The sequence below is a fragment of the Colobus angolensis genome, unplaced genomic scaffold, assembly GCF_000951035.1.
Source record: "Colobus angolensis palliatus isolate OR3802 unplaced genomic scaffold, Cang.pa_1.0 Scaffold6, whole genome shotgun sequence".
NCBI classification, from domain to species: domain Eukaryota; kingdom Metazoa; phylum Chordata; class Mammalia; order Primates; family Cercopithecidae; genus Colobus; species Colobus angolensis.
The window spans coordinates 16,296,578-16,315,848 of NW_012119598.1; the positions used below are offsets into that span (position 1 = coordinate 16,296,578).

Consider the following 19,271-nt stretch of genomic DNA (forward strand, 5'->3'; position numbering starts at 1 on the left):
CAGTGGGCAGTCTTTGGGCTAGGTGAATCCGCACTCCAGACATACTATTGGGTTTATAGACTTATTTTTATGTTCCGCGTTATATAATGGAGAAAATACCTTAGTCTGTTCTGTAGGTCCTGTCTTGCTGGTTTTTCTATATGTATATGTCTTTCCACACTGGTATGTGAGCAGAACTCTGACGATCTTGCTGAAATGTGGAGTCTTTAGTTCTTGTTCCCAGGTTGTATAGGAAATAGCCTAAATCTTTCTGTCTACTGCTTTTCCTGCTCTCTGGCTCAACAGCTTTCTCATCCCTTCTTCCTTCCTTGCTGGGCAGGTTCCTGCAGTGGGACAGCTTTGCATACCTCTAGAAATGTGCTTCTTCCTGTATGGTTATCACATGACTCCTTGATGCCTGAAAAGAAACTTGTTCCTATCTGAGTTTGTTCTCATGTCTGTTCTGAACAGGGTTCGTAGGGTGCAGATGAAGTCATCCAACAAAAAGTATCTGAGGACAAACATTTGCTTGTAGTTTACTATTTTATTTCAAGGGAATGCAGTGACATTCTGTAACCTTCTTGTGCACTTCTCAGGATTACAGTTAAAGTGAATGAATTGACCATGTTTTGGTTTATGCTTCCTTGGGGGCAGGGAGATGAGAAAGAGCAGGTTCTATTCTTTTTTGAGAGCTGTGGCTCTGGTCTTAGGAGAGTCATCACATATGGGGTACTTGACAGTTTGTCAGGGTGCAAAAGGACAGGTTCACCATGGCTTCCAGTTTTTCCCCCACCACCTTAGTTGTTAGGTGAGTTGTCTGGCAGCCTCCTGTTGGAACTAGTGCTCACAGGCACTAGTGCACAACAGTACCTGTTTGCTGCTCTGTTTCTGTGGGGCCATGGCAGAATTTCCTGAGATGACCTCTCTGAACTTCACCATTCACCCTAGTTGTGCTGTCTCCTTCCACTGTTGCGTGACTTGAAACAAGAGCCTCTGTCCACCCTCCCGGGTTTTCTTTCTTATGGGTGACTTGCCTTTGGAGGTCAACCATTAAGGCCATAGTGGCTCAGTCATGTGTGCGTCCCTCAACAAATCTCAGCCAATATGTATGGGAAAGGCCTATTTTGAGTATTAACATTTGCAGAAAACAAAATAAGTTGTGGAATCTATTGCCCTAGCATCCAATTTAGACGCTCATAACTGCTTTCCTAAAAGGCACTCTGCCTTGTTATGTGGGTCTTCAGCAGATAGGAACCCTAGCCATTCGTTGCTTGTAATACAGTAAACTAAAAACCTTGTGTCTAGTTGGAGAACATTAGATGTTATATATATATAGTTCGTGTTTTTTGTCATTGATTCACGTTGAATGTAGCTTCTTGCTTAATTGAATGTGGGGGATTGGGTATGACGGAGAATATCACTTAATCCTAGAGTTTAGAGTGGAGCAATGACTGCTCTGCTGTTAGATTGTGTGGTTGTGATGCTCTCCCAGTACTGTTTGGGAGTGGTGTAATGCCCTAGTGTTTCTTGGAATTGCCAACAGTGGAAACAAAAACATCCATATTTTCTTAACTGGGCAACACCAGCTTTTAGAACAAGAGGTTAGCCAGATGTCCAGGATTTAATAAAGGTAGAATTTGAGTAAATAAGAAAAACTAAAATTTGTCATTCCAGAAGCAGCCAGTGCTGTCAGCCAGGGGTTGTTATAACTGCAGGCTGTGTTGTGGACACATGTTCATATATATATATATATATATGAACATGTGTGTCTTTGTGTGTATATGCGTGTATGTATATGCATGCTCTGCTGAAAAATCCCTTTAGTTTGAATGGATACTTTATCTATAGTCAGCCATCACTCATGTCCTATCCCATAGAAACACTTCCTAAATGTGAAATGGAACCAGAGGATAGGTTAGTGGGAGTGGAAGCAGGGTATATTAGTTTGTTTTCATACTGCTGATAAAGACATACTCGAGATTGGGAAGAAAAAGAGGTTTAATTGGACTTATACTTCCACATGGCTGGGGAGGCCTCAGAATCATGGAGGGAGGTGAAAGGCACTTCTTACATGGCGGCGGCAAGAGAAAATGAGGAAGAGGTAAAAGAGGAAACCCCTGATCAACCCATCAGGGTTGTGAGACTTATTCACTATCACAAGAATAGCACGGGAAAGGCCAGCCGTCATGATTCAATTTCCTCCTCCTGGGTCCCTCCCACAACATGTGGGAATTCTAGGAGATACAATTCAAGTTGAGATTTGGGTGGGGACACAGCCAAACCATATCACAGGGGATGGACTATAATGGTGGTGGTTTTTTTGTGAGACAGAATCTCCCCGTCGCCCAGGCTGGAGTGTAATGGCGTGATCTCCGCTCACCGCAACCTCCACCTCCCTGGTTCAAGCGATTCCCCAGCCTCCCAAGTAGCTGGGATTACAGGCATGCACCTCCATGCCTGGCTAATTTTTTGTATCTTTAGTAGAGATGGGGTTTTATCATGTTGGCCAGGCTAGTCTCGAACTCCTGACCTTGTGATCTGCCTGCTCCGGCCTCCCAAAGTGTTGGGATTACAGGCGTGAGCCACTGCTTCTGAGCCAGGATGGATAAGTCCATGCAAGATGTGTGTCCTCTCCTCTCCCTTCCCCTCTCCTTTCTTTTTTTGAGACGGAGTCTCGCTCTGTTGCCAGGCTGGAGTGCAGTGGTGCTATCTCTGCTCACTGCAACCTCTGCCTCCGGGTTCAAGTGATTTTCCTGCCCCAGCCTCCCGAGTAGCTGGGGTTACAGACGTGGGCCACCATCCCCAGCTAATTTTTTTTTTTTTGTATTATCAGTAGAGGCGGGGTTTCACTGTGTTGACCAGGAAGGTCTCCATTTCCTTGACCTCGTGATCCACCCACCTCAGCCTCCCATAGTGCTGGGATTACAGGGGTGAGCCACCCTGTCCGACCCTCAATTTTTAATTTTTGTTTTTATTTGGTTAGTTCCCACCCCGTAAGATTGCTTTTCAAATATCAAAATTTGTCCCACTGGTTCGTTCATTTTTAATTGTCACAGAAATTTGTCTGGTGGTAGAGTTTCAGATTGTGCAGTCCAGAGCCATTGCTAAGAGGTGGCATATGATGCTGTCCAAGCAAGTGTGAGAACATGTGCCTTAACCCCAGAGAGGGGTGGGTGGTGGTGAGAGCTTCTGCCTCTGTGTCCTCTTTCATGCTTTTGAGCTTGGGGACAGTGACATGCTTCTGAGAGCCCTGGTGCTTCCATCTGTAAACTGAAAGACCCATCTAACTATGGGGCCTTTATGACTGTTAGATGTAGTAGTGACTTTCTTAAAGTCAAACAGGTATTTACTTCATGGTAGCAGAATTGGAATTGCAGCTCAAGTCCTGTAAGTTTGAATCTAGTACTTTTTTTGCAAGACAGAATGCACGGAAAGTACACTGGATCTTTGCAACAGGAATATTGAAAAGATGTTTTGTTTTTTCCCGTTTCCAGTTTTAAACAGCATTGTTTCTGGATCTTTGATTATTGGAAAATATAATTGGATGATTGGAGGCTTTCCTGGGAAAAATCATTTGTTTTTACTATAATATTTAAAAATAACAGCAGAATGGATTTTACAGAATTTTATCTAATTTGAGAATAAAATACACATGACATCTCTTGAATCATTGGCATCCTGGCGTGATGAACAAGCAGCCCTTTGCCCTTAATTTGTGTGAAGGGGGTCGGGTATCTGATGCCTGGGAACAGTGTGTGAACACTGCAGCTTGTATCTGAGCAGGTGAGCCCAGCTGCCCTGGTTCTACAGGTCTGTGAGTAGTAATAACCCAAGCAGACAAGATAGTGGAGACCCCTCATTTTTCATGTCATAAAATTCATGTTTGCTATCAGTCTTGTTTTTGTGGTTTTACAGTGAGAAGGAATTAATTTTTTTTTTTTGGCCCTACTATTGGTAGAATATGTGAGTTTTGAACAGCCTCAAGAGTTTTCTGTGTAGCAACTGATGCCATCATTACAGCTTGTTGGTTATTGCTGGGCTTAAGCGTAGGATGGTAAGATTTGCTGATTGTGAGCCTTCTGTCTACTTTCTGTTGTAGATAATGCCACTTTTCATGGATGTAATAAATTGACAAAAGCTTTGGAAAGGACTGGCAGAGGCTGAGACCTTGGCCACTCTTTGAGGGCCCTTGGCCTGCTGGGGCTGAAATTAGGAACATTTAAATAATAACATGCTACACAAATAATGAGTACACATAATTACACAGTCAGAGAGGGGAGCTATTAGCTGTATTTGAATTTCATTTGCTTCCTATAAATGTCATCTCAGATCAAGTCCTTTGGCCAGCAAAACACTCTTGATGAGATTTCAGGGACCCTGGATTCATTTCGTTAAATTTACCCCAGGCAGTAGTTGTGATGACTAACCTACATTGAATTCTCACTACTTGCCAGTTATTGTTCTAGTACTTTAGCTGTATTTTACTCATATAATCTTCAGAACAAGTAATTTTATAAATGAGGAAACTATATACTGAGAGTGGATTAGCAATTTGCCTACACAGCTATTAAGTGGAAGCGTTAGGATATAAGACCAAGCTTTTTAGATCGGAGCTCCCACGCTTTCTGGATTAGAGCTCCCAAGCTTGTAGCCACCCCTTAGATAAGGAGAAGTAATTTTGGATCCTTTCATAAAGATAGCCTTCCAAAAATAAGAATTTGTAGGAAGACTTTACTTCTTTAAGTAGCTATTTCTTTGGAAGGAGGTACGTGGAATTTTTATTTTATTTTATTTTATTTTTTTGTCGGGGGCTGGGCAGGGGATGGAGTCTTGCTCTCTTGTCCAGGCTGGAGTGTAATAGTGCAATCTCGGCTCACTGCACCCTCGGCCTCCTGGGTTCAAGAGATTCTCCCGTCACGGTCTCCTGAGTAGCTGGAATTACAGGGATGTGCCACCATGCCTGGATAACTTTTGTATTTTAGTAGAGATAGGGTTTTGCCATGTTGGCCAGGCTGGTCTCAAACCCCTGACCTCGGGTGATCTGCCTGCCTCGGCCTCCCAAAGTGCTGGGATTACAGGCATGAGCCACCGTGCCTGGCCGTCAGTAAGTGGAATTTTTTATTGGGAAAAAGAACCTTGGAAGGCATGGTAAATATTTATTAACTGTGTTTCTGGGCTTTATTTATGATTTGTAATTGAATTGATAGAGAGTATAAAACAATGTAGATGGTGAATTGGTTTACTCCTCTCTTCAGTCAGACACAGATACATCCATTAGTTTCCATTTCCTCACTTAGAGTTCTGTGTTTTTAATACTATTGTCGTTGGGGCTGACTGGAACTCACTGGAGGAATGGTGCATGGATGTTCTGGCAACATCTGCCAATTTGTAGCCAAGGACTAGTATTGGAGGCAGAGATGTAGGACATTCTGTAGCCAATACCCCCTAGGCCCCCTTCAAGAAATATAATTTTGAGCTCTTTTCAGAATCTTTCAGTCATTTCCAAAGATTCTTGATGTGTATGGAATGAAATGTGGGCCCAACTGTGAATTCATTGTTCACAAAATATTTTCACACAAGTCATAAAAATGTATTTGTGAGTCAAAATAAAAAAAATCAGGTTACATGGTCTGATTTATGTAAGTTTATTTATGGGCCATATTTGAAATGAGTGTCTGGGGTATAAAGTGACTTTCCCTCTACGAAGGGGGACACCTGTCCCTTCTGTTTTTGCTGGAGACTTTCAGGTCTAGCTGTTCTAGAGATGGTTATCATTATCATTTATTATTATTATTATTTTCTTCTGAAGAAAGTGGCTTGTGGGCCGGGTGCGGTGGCTCACGCCTGTAATCCCAGCACTTTGGGAGGCTGAGGCGGGCGGAACACGAGGTCAGGAGATCGAGACCATCCTGGCTAACACGGTGAAACCCCGTTTCTACTAAAAGTACAAAAAAAAATTTTTTAGCTGGGCGTGGTGGCAGCCACCTGTAGTCCCAGCTACTCGGGAGGCTGAGGCAGGAGAATAGCATGAACCCGGGAGGCAGAGCTTGCAGCGAGTGCACTCCAGCCTGGGCAACAGATCGAGACTCCTACTCAAAAAGAAAGTGGCGTATGCTTCAGCTTTACTGAAGTGTTGATGTCTGTGTGCTAGTCTCCTCGTCTGCAACTGTAGGGAAACCAGCTGCAGCTTCAGTTTTCTCTAACACTCCTGTGTCTTGGCTTCCAGACTTCTTTCTTTCCTTCTCCTCTGTCCCCTGATGTGAGGACACACTCTGTGTGAAAGAAAGCTGGATGAAATGAAGGACTTCAAAGTTGTTGAACTTATTGTTTGTTTACAAAGCAAGCTACCTTTGTTGTGGAAAGGCACAAAGACTTGGGCTCTTTGTCTTTCAGCTGCTTTTTTTGATGTAGTGATGTGGGTGGGGCATTTCTCAGATTTTCATTTTGTAAGTGTTGGAGTTTTTGTTATGTGGGGGGCATTGTGGGTATAAAAACTGAGCTCAAGTTGCTTATTTTGGTCGAGTCCTAATACCTTATTTCATCCCTTCTAAGATATCATTGTGTGATGCACCATTATGTTATGTATCAGTAAGCAAGAACAAAACAGTGCTTCCAGTTATGAATGTGGGTCATCTTAATTATGAGGTGCATGTTTTAACATGAGAAAAATAGGTACAACTTAAAAATCTGTGAAGCAGGATGAAATACTGTAGGATAAATGCTTTAACAACCAAATGGGGCCGGGTGCCATGGCTCACGCCTGTAATCCTGGCACTTTGGGAGGCTGAGGTGGGCGGATCATGAGCCTGGCCGACATAGTGAAACCCCATCTCCACTAAAAATACAAAAATTAGCCAGGCATGGTGGCGCATGCCTGTAGTCCCAGCTACTCAGGAGGCTGAAGCAGGAGAATTGCTGGAACCCGGGAGGCGGAGGTTGTGGTGAGCCAAGATTGGGCCACTGCACTCCAGCCTGGGCAGCAGAGTGAGACTTTCTCTCTCAAAAACAAAAAAACCAAAACAGGTGTATGGGTGAGTGCAGGAGGCTAGCAGGGAGGCAGATGATGTCAGAGGCATAGTTCTAAGATACAGGAAAAGTTTCATATCCATGAGCCTTGCAAAGGGGCCTTGAAAGATGCGAGAGTTTTCTGAGCAAGAGCTTGGGGTGGGCAGGGGTCAGTAAATATTTGACTGGACTATTTGGTGCCCTAATCTAGTGGGACAAATGGCTGCAATGGTCGTTTCTGTGGCCAAGTCACTTGTACTGGTCTGACGACAAAGGAGTGGTGTGCAAAATTAAGGACTGCTAGAGCAGGAAGAGCCTTTTTAGAGACATATAGGTCAGACTCATCATTTTACAGATGAGGAATTTTGAGCCTTGATGAGAAGCTTAACTGGAAGGAATGGATCATGCTGAAGCCTGATTGGAACCAGAAATCCAATTTAAGTGACAGTGAGGCGCCACGCTTCCTAGTAGGCATGGCTGCTTGCACGCATTTCCTGGAGCGTTAAGAATGGAGGTGCCTGAGGAGGTTAATGTGCTCCTCTTTCGGGTCACTTTGTGCTTGACACCCCCTGCCCCTCTCCTTCTCGCAGCCCGCCTCCTTTGTCAGTTCTGTGAGCTGGGCTCTGTTTCCCTGATTACATCATCATTCCCATCAAATCCTGGACGGCTTTGGGAGGGACACAGCACTCAGGTCGTGTTACCTGGTAGTGGAGTCTGTCTGTGTACGGCTATAGAGTGGAGGAGGTGGTGTGTGTAGGGAGACAGAAGGGAGGGAGAGCGGTCTGAGCTCCAGTTGGGCCTATTTGCTACAACCTATTTGCTTGTGTCAGCTTTTATAGAAGTTCAGTTTCAAAGACGTGAGGAAGGCAAATGGATGGAAATTTGTTGTAGTGTAGAATGTTTTTTTTTCTTCCTTGGAAACAGGGTCTTGCCTGTTGCCCAGGCTGGCCTCAAACTCCTGGGCTTAAATAGTCTTCCCACCTCACCTTCTGAGACACTGGGACTACTACTACTTCATGTATCATCATGCCCAATTTGGGATTTTTTTTTTTTTTTTAACCTGAAGTTCCTTCTTGGAGTCTCTCTAGTTTCTTTGTGGATGAAATTAATCACCCCCCTTCATGACATCACACTGGAAATTATCCGTCCTTTCTTCATCATTTACATTTACCTCTCTTTACTGGTTCATTCCCACCATTGTAGAAACATGTTCTTATTTTTCCCATAATAAAGTAAAGCCTCCCTTGTTCTTGCATCTCCTGCCTGCTCTATCCTTCTCTTAGTTTATAGCAAAATCCCCCATAAGAAAATGTCTAAAGAGTTTGTCTCCATGCCCTTCTATTTATATTCATATTAATATTTTCCAGCCTTCCTTTGCTATTCACCTTTGAACCCCTCACGTTGGGCCACTTATCAAGGTCAGTAATGATTGCCCAAGCCACATTTCCATTATTCTGGGCTGTAATTGCCCATTCAGCGGCATTTACCATGATTGAATATCTCGTGAACACCACCTGCCTACTTCACTGCTGCATTTTGATTTTATTATTTTATTATTTTATTTTTTGAGATAGAGTTTTGCTCTTGTTGTTCAGGCTGGAGTGCAATGGCATGACCTTGGCTCACTGCACCCTCTGCCTCTCAGGTTCAAGCGATTCTCCTGCCTCAGTCTCCTGAGTAGCTGGGATTGCAGGCATGCGCCACGACGCCTGGCTAATTTTGTATTTTTAGTAGACATGGAGTTTCTCCGTGTTGGTCAGGCTGGTCTCGAACTCCTGACCTCAGGTGATCTGGTCGCCTTGGCCTCCCAAAGTGCTGGGATTATAGGCGTGAGCCACCGCGCCTGACCTATTTTTTTTATTTTTTTTATTTTAGAGATAGGATTTCCTTTTGTGGGCCAGGCCTGAGCGCACTGGCTCAACCACAGCTCATTGCTGCTTCAACTCTCAGTCTCATGCTTTAGCCCCCTGAGTAGCTTGGACCACAGGTGGGCGCCACCACGCCTGGCTAATTTTTAAATTACTTGTAGAGATGGGGTCTCCCTGAGTTGCTCACGGTGATCTTGAACTCCTGGGCTTAGCTGATCCTCCCAAAGTCCTGAAATTATAGCTCACTGTGCCTGGCCCACTTTGATTTTTTTTTTTTTTGTGATAGGCCGCATGAAGTTAAGATGTCCCAAAGCCTACTATCTGTGAGGTCTCTCATCTGCTTCTGTTCTCTGCTTGCCCCTTCTTCCCTTTTTCAATAAGTGGCAGTTACTTGGTTCTAGTTGCAGTGGCCAAAACCTTGGAGTCATCTGTTACTTGTTTTTTCAGAGTTTTGCATTTAGCTTTGGCTAACCTGTTTTACTATTTATTTATTTAGAGATGGCGTCTTGCTCTGTTGCCTAGGCTGGAGTGCAGTGGGGGCTATCATAGCTCACTGCAGCCTTGGCTCCTTCCCCCTTTAACATGCCCTCCCCCCGAACTCAAGTTGCTGGGACTACAGGCGTGTGCCATAATGTCCACCATATAGACATTGTGTTGCCTAGGCTGGTCTCGAACGCCTGGGCTTAAGTGATCCTCTTCCCTGCCTTGGCCTCCCGAAGTGTTAGAATTACAGGTGTGAGCCACTGCACCAGTCCTTAGTTAACCTGTTTGAAACTCACAGCACCTTTTGATTCTGAACTTGCGCTACTGCTTCTGTTCCACGTTGTCATACTTTCTAGCTTAGGTTACGTTGCAGCCTCCCTGTGCTCTGTCAGCTTCTGCCTTTTTATTCCTCCAGGCAGCAGCCAGCATAAACCTTGAAAAATGTAAATTAGGCTGTGCTATGCTCTGTTCTGATTCTGGCATATCTGCCTATCCTCTTAATGTGAAAGCTAAATGTCCTCATGGCTGGCCACTTGATGGGGCCCCCATATCACTCTGTTCTCATTCTCTCTCTGTCCGTCTCTCTGCCTCACCCACTCCAGTCTTCCTGGTATTTTAAATACACAAAGCACACTCTGTTTAGCTCTTGCTGATCCTTCTGTTGAGAATTCTCTCCCTTCCGGTATCTATGTGACTTCATCTCTCTGTACGTTTCAGGTTCCCTTCAAGTGCCCCCATTCCCCGGAATGTTCCTTGAAAATCGTAGTAAAAAGGGTACCTGCCTCTGTTACTCCTTAGCACTTTACCTTATGAAGTCTGTCTGTACAGCGTTTCTCACTGCCTGACGTTGTAGTACTGTGAGGGAGGGGTGTGTGCATGTGTTTTTTCCTGTCTAGCCACATTCGATTGTAAGCTGTTCGAGAGGAAAACTTACTTTATTTGTGTCGACTGCTGGTCTGTTCCCTGTGCCTGGGATCTCTGAAGTCTGTGTTGTGTGAATGAGCGTGCAGACGGCTCAGTGGCCCACCTGCATGCCACCCACGTCTCTACTGTCCCCTTTCCAGCACGTCTTGTTGCCATGCTGTGGATGTGCCACACTCTGTTCAGGGGACTGAGAGTCTGCCAACTGGGACTCCAGATTTCATTTTAGAAATGCTCACACCGTGGGCCGGGCATGGTGGCTCAAGCCTGTAATCCCAGCACTTTGGGAGGCCGAGACGGGCGGATCACGAGGTCAGGAGATCGAGACCATCCTGGCTAACACGGTGAAACCCCGTCTCTACTAAAAAATACAAAAAAACAAAAAAATACAAAAAAACTAGCCGGGCGAGGTGGCGGGCGCCTGTAGTCCCAGCTACTCAGGAGGCTGAGGCAGGAGAATGGCGTGAACCTGGGAGGCGGAGCTTGCAGTGAGCTGAGATCCGGCCACTGCACTCCAGCCTGGGCGACAGAGCAAGACTCTGTCTCCAAAAAAAAAGAAATGCTCACACCGTGACACCCTAGGCTCTCAGATGTCAGCTTATCTTATTTTCCCCATTGCCAGAGGGAAATGTGCATTCATAATTGTGTGATATTGTGTCCAGAATTGGTGGGTTCTTGGTCTCGCTCTTAAAGATGATGTGTGGAGTTTGTTCCTTCAGATGTTCAGATGTGTCCGGAATTTATTCCTCCTGGTGGGTTCGTGGTCTTGCTGACTTCAGGAGTGAAGTGGCAGACCTTCACAGTGAGTGTTACAGCTCTTAAAGGTGGCGCGTCTGGAGTTGCTCTTAAAGGCGGCGCATCAGGAGTGTTTGTTCCGCCTGGTGGATTCATGGTCTTGCTGGCTTCAGGAGTGAAGATGCAGACCTTCGCATTGAGTGTTATAGCTCTTAAAGGTGGCACGTCTGGAGTTGTTCATTCCTCCCGCTGGATTCGTGGTTTTGCTGGCTTCAGGAGTGAAGCTGCAGACCTTTGCAGTGAGTGTTACAGCTCATAAAGGCAGTGCAGACCCAAAGAGTGAGCAGCGGCAAGATTTATTGCAAAGAGCGAAAGAACAAAGCTTCCACAGCATGGAAGGGGACTCGACCTGGTTGCCACTGCTGGCTCAGGTGGCCTGCTCTTATTCCCTTATTTGGCCCCTCCCACATCCTGCTGATTGGTCCATTTTACAGAGAGCTGATTGGGCTGTTTTGGCAGAGTGCTGATTGGTGCGTTTACAATCCTTTAGCTAGACACAGAGTGCTGATTGGTGTGTTTACAATCCTTTAGACAGAAAAGTTCTTCAAGTCCCCACCCGATTAGCTAGACACGGAGTGCTGATTGGTGCATTTACAAACCTTTAGCTAGACACAGAGTACTGATTGGTGCGTTTACAATCCTTTAGCTAGACAGAAAAGTTCTCCAAGTCCCCACCCGTCCCAGAAGCCCAGCTGGCTTCACCTCTCTCACTGGCACTCGCTGCAGGACTTTGCGGCACCTAGCCTGGGCACTCTGGCAACCAGAGGGAGCTGGCCCGTGCTCAGCAGGAACCCGGGCTGGCCAGTGAGCTCCAGGCACAGCCCCGGCTCCCCTCGCGCCTGTCTCCTCACAGTTCCCCGTGAGCAGAGGAAGTGAGCAGGAGGGAGTCAGCTCCGGCCTCAGCCAGCCCCAGAGAGGGACCCTCATAGCACATCGGCGGGGTGAAAGGCTTTTCGGTGGCCAGAGCAGACGCCAAGGCCGAGGAGGTACCGATAGTGAGCGAGGCCTGCTAGCACGTTGTCACTTCTCAGTATGTCTCACTATCATAGAGATTCTTGGAATAGGATCAGCCTTGTATCCTTTCTTTCTGAACCACATTGGTTGCATCCCTAATTAGGTACAAGGTATGCAAGGTATGTTGCTTGGTAGTTTAAATTAGAATTGGGCTTTTAAGAAAAAGTTTTAAAAAAAATTGTGTCTCAACTCTCAATTGATTTTTGTACTTTTACTAATATTTTTGGGTTAATTTAATGGGCCTCAGGTGTTAAGCAGCTTGTACAAGGCCATGTAGCAGAGAAGTGGTCAAATCAGGGTTTGAACCCAGGACTTTTGACTCCATATATCTATCTCTCCCTCTCCCTCTCCCCTCCCCCTTCTTCTCCCTCTCCCCTCCCCCTTCTTTTCCCCCTTCTTCTCCCCCTTCTTCTCCCACTTCTTCTCCCCCTTCTTCTCCCCCTTCTTCTCCTTCTCCTTCTCCCCGTCTCCCTCTCTCTATTTCTGTGTGTGTGTGGGTGTGTGTGTATGTGTGTGTGTTTAAACTGAGGAAAGCCTGTGAAACCACATATCTCTAGTGTATCTTGTGACAAGTGTACACACATAACCGAGCGAGCAGCACTCCAGCTGACTGGTAGGTAGAGTACCTTCCTGTCACCCTGAAACGGTTCCTCCTTCTCCCTTCAGTACAGTTGACATGTTTGTTTGTTTATTTAGAGACGGAATCTTGGTCTGCCACGCAGGCTAGAGTGATCCTCCCTCCTCCTGGCATTACAGGCGTGAGCCACTTTGCCTGGCCACTTGAGTTCTTTAAATGTATTTGCTCATTTTGGAGTTTGTCAACACCACTGTCTCTATTTTTAAGAGCTGTTATGCTTATCGATGGGTTTATGCTGTTTGTCCAGAATGTGCTGGGTGTCTGACAGTGTTGGGGCTGAAAGTGCCTGAAGGCCAGAGGCCCATGTGTGTCCCCTTAGCAGCTCCAGTAGTGGCTCATGTAGGCACAGTGTTTGAATAAGAACCCTGTGGTTGGAAAGATGGTGACATTCTCAGAGTCAGACTCTCTCTTAAACTGGCATCATGGTTTTTGTCCTGAACTGTTGTGTAAAGCTGGAGCAGATGGGCTTTGGAGCAGACTTCATTCTGGCTGTCTTCAGTGTCACCTTTCTCATGTGGCACGTTAGCCACCACTGTTTTTAATCTGTGAATATTCGGAATACTCGCCTGGGTGTGTATTAAAATTAATACTTAGAAATTCTGGAACTAGGGTCCCAGACTTGGCTTTTTTCTCCAGAGGTACTCTATAGAGACATCCATAGTCTTCTGCTAGTGCAGTGTGTCTTTAGTTAGATTGAATCCTGTGGGGAGCCCATGAGCTCCTTGTCGCCCTTGAGGATGCAAAGACAGTGCCCGTGGTGGGGTAGGATTGCTAATCATATTTTTTTTAGCTGTGGTGAAAGTCTGTATATCAGTCAGCTCAGGCTGCCATAATAAGTTACCTTAGACGGGGCTTGCTGTCTTATTTCTCACAGTTTTGGAGCCCTTAAGTCCAAGATGAAGGTGCTGGCCAGCTGGGTTCCTGTTGAGTGCCCTCTTCTTGGGTGGTTCCTCTAAGTCTTCCTCCTCATGCGAGGACACCAGCCCTCTCAGGTCAGAGCCCTGTGCCCCCATGACCTCATTTAACCTTGGTCACCTCCTCATGGACCTTAGGGGTTAGAGGTTCAACAGAAGACTTTGTGGGGAGCACATTACAGTCTCTGCAGGCCTTGGAGATGGTGACAGTTTTATTCCATTCTAACTGTAGATGAAATTAACCTCCATGTTAATCTGCAGCATATTTTCTTTTTTGCTTGTGTGATACTAGAACATTTTCCTGCTAAGTCAGGAAACCTTAGAGTTGTTCGACCTTTGAGAAGCCTGGATGGAGTGACTGCTTCTGAGAGGGGGATGGCGGTTGTGACTGCCCTGGAAGGATGTTTCTGTTGTCATAGATTATTTGGGGAAGCATTGTGGAATTATTTGAGGACTTTTGAGGTTGAGGGAATCCTATTTGTTAAACGGTAATTCATCTTATCTGCCTATTGTGACTCCCAGCCATTTTTTATTCTTGATGTGTAATAGAAAGGAAAGACCCTGCAGGGTCACCATATAGGGCTTCCTACAGCCAGAGGTGACTTGTTTGTGAATAGGATTTATTAATGTTCTTTCTTGTAAAGTGATATTGTCCCCTGCTAGAGAAAGACCTCATGCGTTTTCTAAATCTTTGAATTCTGTGATATGTGTATTTAAGTAGCTTTAATTACTATCAGATTTATTGTAATGGACTAGGGTAGTTTTGCTGTGCTTGTGAATGTCTTCGATCTGATTTTCCTCAAATTTAGAGGGCCCTTTACTTAGCTTTTGGAAATAACCTGTTATTACTAGAGCCACATTAAATGTTTAGAGTCCTGTATGGTATATCTTTAAAAGCCAGAAGAGTGATTACTAGATATGCTTTTGGGAAATTACCCTACAGTCCATAAATCCCTTAATTTACAATTTGATTTTTAAGCTCACCTGCTGCCAAATCGCATGTATCCTTCTAGCTTCCTCTTTAGGCTTTAAGATGTTTCTGTAGAGTCCCAGATTTAGCTTCTTCATAATTTCTTTCCCAAAGATCATAAAAACAGTACAGGTCTGTCTTTCAAGGAGGTGTGGGGATGAGGAGAGGAACATGAGCTATTTTATAATCTTGGACCTGCCTACTGGGAGAGCATTTGCCAGTGACATCCCATCCTTGATTATAAATTGGCAAGGCCAAACCTGTACCCTGCCATTGACATCCAAGGAGAGCTGTCTCTTGTGTTTGAGGGTAACTCATGCCCTGCATACCTTCAGACCCCACGGCTTCTCTTCCTGGCCTGTTACTAGTGTTCTTGCCTCATTTATGCTTTGGAGCTAATGGCTGGTTCAGCTCTTTCTGTATACAGGTTGTCTTCCTGTGTGATCTGCCCTGCCCTTGTCATCTGGGTAATCCATAAATGAGTCCCTGTTTTCTTTTTGCAGATAGGTGGGTGCTTGGTCATGCTTGGTACTGCCATCTTGGTGACTGGAAAGGCCATGTGCACTGAGGCTCCCAGGCTGGCTTCTGACAGTCTCTGAAGTGGTCGTCTCCTTTTAGCTTTCCATGGCTTTCAAAGTTATGCTGCCATCTAATACATGAAGCAGTCCAAGGTCTACCATTTTGCAATCATTTATTTAACTGTCTTTTATAGTTAATCAATTTATTTAACTATTTGTTTTTATTTTTTCTGTTGCCCAGGCTGTAGTGCAGTGACGCGATCTCAGCTCACTGCAGCTTGCGCGCACCGCTGCCAGCAATCCTCCCACCTCAGCCTTCTGAGTGGTTGGGACTATAGGCACGTGTCACCACGCCTGGCTGATTTTTAAATGTTTTGGTAGAGATGGGGTGCCAATATATTGCCCAGGCTGGAACCCTGTTATTTTTGATAGTCTCCTTCCGTCCCATGTGATTGGGGTTTTCACCAAGGGACCCATGCTTTTGAATGCATATTTGAAAAATAGCATCTTGTGTCCTTCTAGAGTGAATTTAGAACAATGAATCTAGACTGATTTGTTCCCTAGGGGCTCCCCCAGCAGTGTACCCTCGGTGAGATGACTTTGTTCCTAGTGTCATTTAAAAGGGCCTTCCAGTTTGCTCAGTTGGAAAGTGTTACAGAGTTTTAAAGGGTGAGCTGGAAGGCTCTCAGCTGGCACTTTCTGAATCCCTCTGAGGAAAATGTTGGCAAACTCTCCACTCTGCCTGAACTCTTTTTATAAATGGAGAAGCCAGGAGTTGGGAAACCACCACACAAAGTGAGGTTGAACCCTCTGCGGAAACGTGTCATTATCCTAGCTAAGACAGTGGACTATTCTATGGTAATATGATGGTGTGGACCCCCTCCCACCCTTTGATGTTTTGATGTTTCGGAGAGCCCTTCAGTTCATCTTCCTGCTACCAAAAATAGAAGTGTGTAGAGCAGCAATTTACAGTGTATTTCTGTTTTTTACTGGGGAGCCTTTTTTTTTTTTCCCACGAGATGCACATGGCTTTTAGTTTCCTTCTTTGACAACTTAAATGAAGGAGGGCAGTGCTTAAGTGCTTTATTCAACAGGTGTCCCACCTTCTAAGGAAAGTCGACTTTTTTCACCCCGTCTCCTCCCCTTCCGTATTTCGGAGAACAAGTTTCCATGGTAAGGAGGAGGAGGTTGCCATTGATTTCTTCTCATGTTTGTTGCCATCTGTCTGTCTCACTTGCATTTCAGTCTGACGAGAAACCCAAGGTGAATGTGCCATGGAGCTCAGGAGGTTTCCATGCTCCTGAGCTGTCTGACTGCAAAGCCTGTAGCCACTTCTTCCTAGTCCCCAGAGAAGCCCGAAGATGGAGAAGAACCCAACAGAGCATGTTGGTGTGGGGTTCTTTATCCTTTCATCGCTGCACTGCCGCACACTCAGGTCAAGCAGGGACGTCGTTCCTAGCACTGTCCACATTGTGCAGCCCATGCTTGGTGCTTCTAGCCTTCTGGGGTCTCCCTTTATGGACGAATTCCAAGGGAGTAGGTTAAGATTGCCATCAAGTGGCTGTTCTTGGTAGTGGATGTTGACATCCCTGCTGGCCGATTTCTTAGCCCCTCTGTGAGAACCTCTGTGCAAGGGATTGCCTGTCCTTTTGTCGGGGTAGGCAGTTGTTGACAGAGCTCAGGACATCTCTGAGAACGCAAACTGGGCCTTCTCGTGTGTGCTCTGTAAAACTGAAGGCGGGCTGGGTTGTCTCTGGAGCTGTGAATACAGACCATCAGAGATTACCTGGAGACAATGGCTGGGCATCTACCCTCCTGCCAGCTAGGGTCCAGTAGGCCACAGTCCTCCAGCTCTGCTAGTGGAAATTGTTGGAGGATCAGACTGTCATCCCTATACATGTAGCCCAGGGTCCCACCAAGGGTTCAAAGAACCATCAAACTTGGCACCACCATTCTGTTTGGTTTGTTTATTGTTTTCCATCTCAGAAAATGAGATACTACTTTTTTTTTTTTTCCCCTCCCTCAGGTGTGGTATTCTTATGATTAATCAGTTGATTTATTTCAGGTTCTTAGTGTCTGGAAGAATATAAACATTTAAAAGGGTGATCATTACTGAGGTTGTAGATATACATTACCCCATGACTTCCTATTTGTGCTGTAGCTTTGTCATGAAGCAGGACACCTAAGGAACGGTTTTCAAGTTGCTTTGCCTCCTTCCTAGGTTCTGAATGCCAGTGTCTTGTAATTAGGCCTCACCCTAGGACTTGACAAGCGAGCCGAGAGCACTGTGGCTCTGGCAGGCGTAGAAGGAAGGATTGCCTCTCTAGTTTTCCTCCAGCAAGGCATCCTCAGTGGTGTTGGTGAAAGCTGCCCTGTAGGCGTAGTTGGTGTTAGGTTTGTATAGGAGGGTACCCCACCCCTAGCAGGGCACAGAGTATTGGATTCTGAAGTCTCTGATGAGTCCTAGCAGAGAGTTTCAGAGCCAGTATGTGGTATGTAATGGAGGCTAGATCTGTTCCAGCTGGGTCAGCGGGGAGGCCCGAGACAGACAGAGGGGAGAAAGTGACTGTGGGAGAGCATGTGATGGGGACAAGCTCTATGTTAGGGTCAACAAAAGAAAATTCTTAAGGCCTATCTATTTTAGGCAGCTTTTTAGAAATGATGAAGGCTGTGTTATGCAACCATTCACTTTGCAATCTGTCAAATCATATTAAACCAGAATTCCTGGACTGTAGCCATCTCAAGCAATATTGAATGCATCAAAAATTTGATATGTTGGAATGGGCACTGACATTGGATCGTAATTCTAGTTCTACCAGTAACTGGGTGTCTGTGAGCAAATGATGCCTTCACTGGCATCCTCCTTATGTAAAACAAAACACTGGATCTCTTAGTCCCATTTGGTGTTGTTTCAGTGGTGAGTGGCATCAGGAAGTTGAAGGCATGCTCCTGCTCTCCCACTTTGCTAGCTCTCTCATGCTTTGGGGTCAGGGAACCATTTGCACGATTTTGCAGAATTTGGAGGGAAGCGAATGAGAGGTATTCTGGAGGAAATGTGCCCTTCATAGCTACTGACCCTCTCCTTTGGTGTGTGAAGGCACCAATACAGTGATCCCAGAGTGGTGTGTGTGTGTCTGGAGGTGGCAAAATGTGAGTCCAACTCGGCCTAGGTTTTAGTGGCACTCTTTGTTCAGAGTGTTAGTTGATGATTGCTGTCGTTCCTCTACTGGCAAGCCACAGTAAGGTGGCCTAAAACCATTTCTCATAAAAATCACCCTTTGGGATATTCGTTTGTATATGAAATTTTCCCTACAGTTTTTAGTTTTCTGAATAAGCCTGTGTCTCTTTAACAGTTCCAGTCTCTATTTCCCCTTCTCCCCTCCCCTGCAAGCTAGACTGATTACCACCTCAAGCCATCTGCTACTGAATTTAAGGTGATTTGTCAGCCTGCTGCTGCATTTGCCCCCTGAAAAGGATTCACCTTCTGTCTGACTTGCCCAGTTTATGGGGGAGGTGGTGAGGAGGGGGTTCTAAACTTGTAACAGGGGACAGCAGAGGGATGAGGGACTGCTGCAGACATGGCGGCAGACATGTTGGTCAGCATGGTCAGCAGTATAGGTCATTGCTACCCAGCAGAACTTTGTGTGATGTTGGAAACATTCTGTGTCTGTGTTGTCCTATATCTATAGTAGCCACTAGCTGCCTGTGCTGCTTGAACTTTTGGAGCTTTGCTGTCGTGATTGAGAGACTTTTTGTTTTTTGAGACAGGGTCTCGCTTCGTTGCCCAGGCTGCTGGAGTGCAGTGGTACGATCTTCGCTCATTGTAACCTCCACCTCCCAGGTTCAGGCAGTTCTCATGCCTCAGCCTCCCAAGTAGTGGGGGTTACAGGCGCCCATCATCACGACCAGCTAATTTTTGTATTTGTGGTAGAGATGCGGTTTCACCATGTTGGCCAGACTGGTCTCGAACTCCTGACCTCAAGTGATCTGCCCCCCTCGGCCTCCCAAAGTGCTGGGATTGTAGGCGTGAGCCACCATGGCTGGCCTGCAGACTGAATTTTGTATTTGATTTGGTTTTGGTTAATGTAACATTAAAAAGGCATGCGAATCAAGTTAATGTCGCCATAGAGACAGGATAAGCATGAAATGGTGGTGAAATTCTTCCCG

At 45.6% G+C, this 19,271-nt stretch overlaps 1 protein-coding gene across 3 annotated transcripts in view; it reads left to right on the forward strand.

Annotated features, from left to right (window-relative positions):
* JARID2 (jumonji, AT rich interactive domain 2) overlaps nt 1–19,271 on the forward strand; it is a 286,725-nt gene that overhangs the window by 131,930 nt on the left and 135,524 nt on the right. The window lies entirely within an intron of this gene.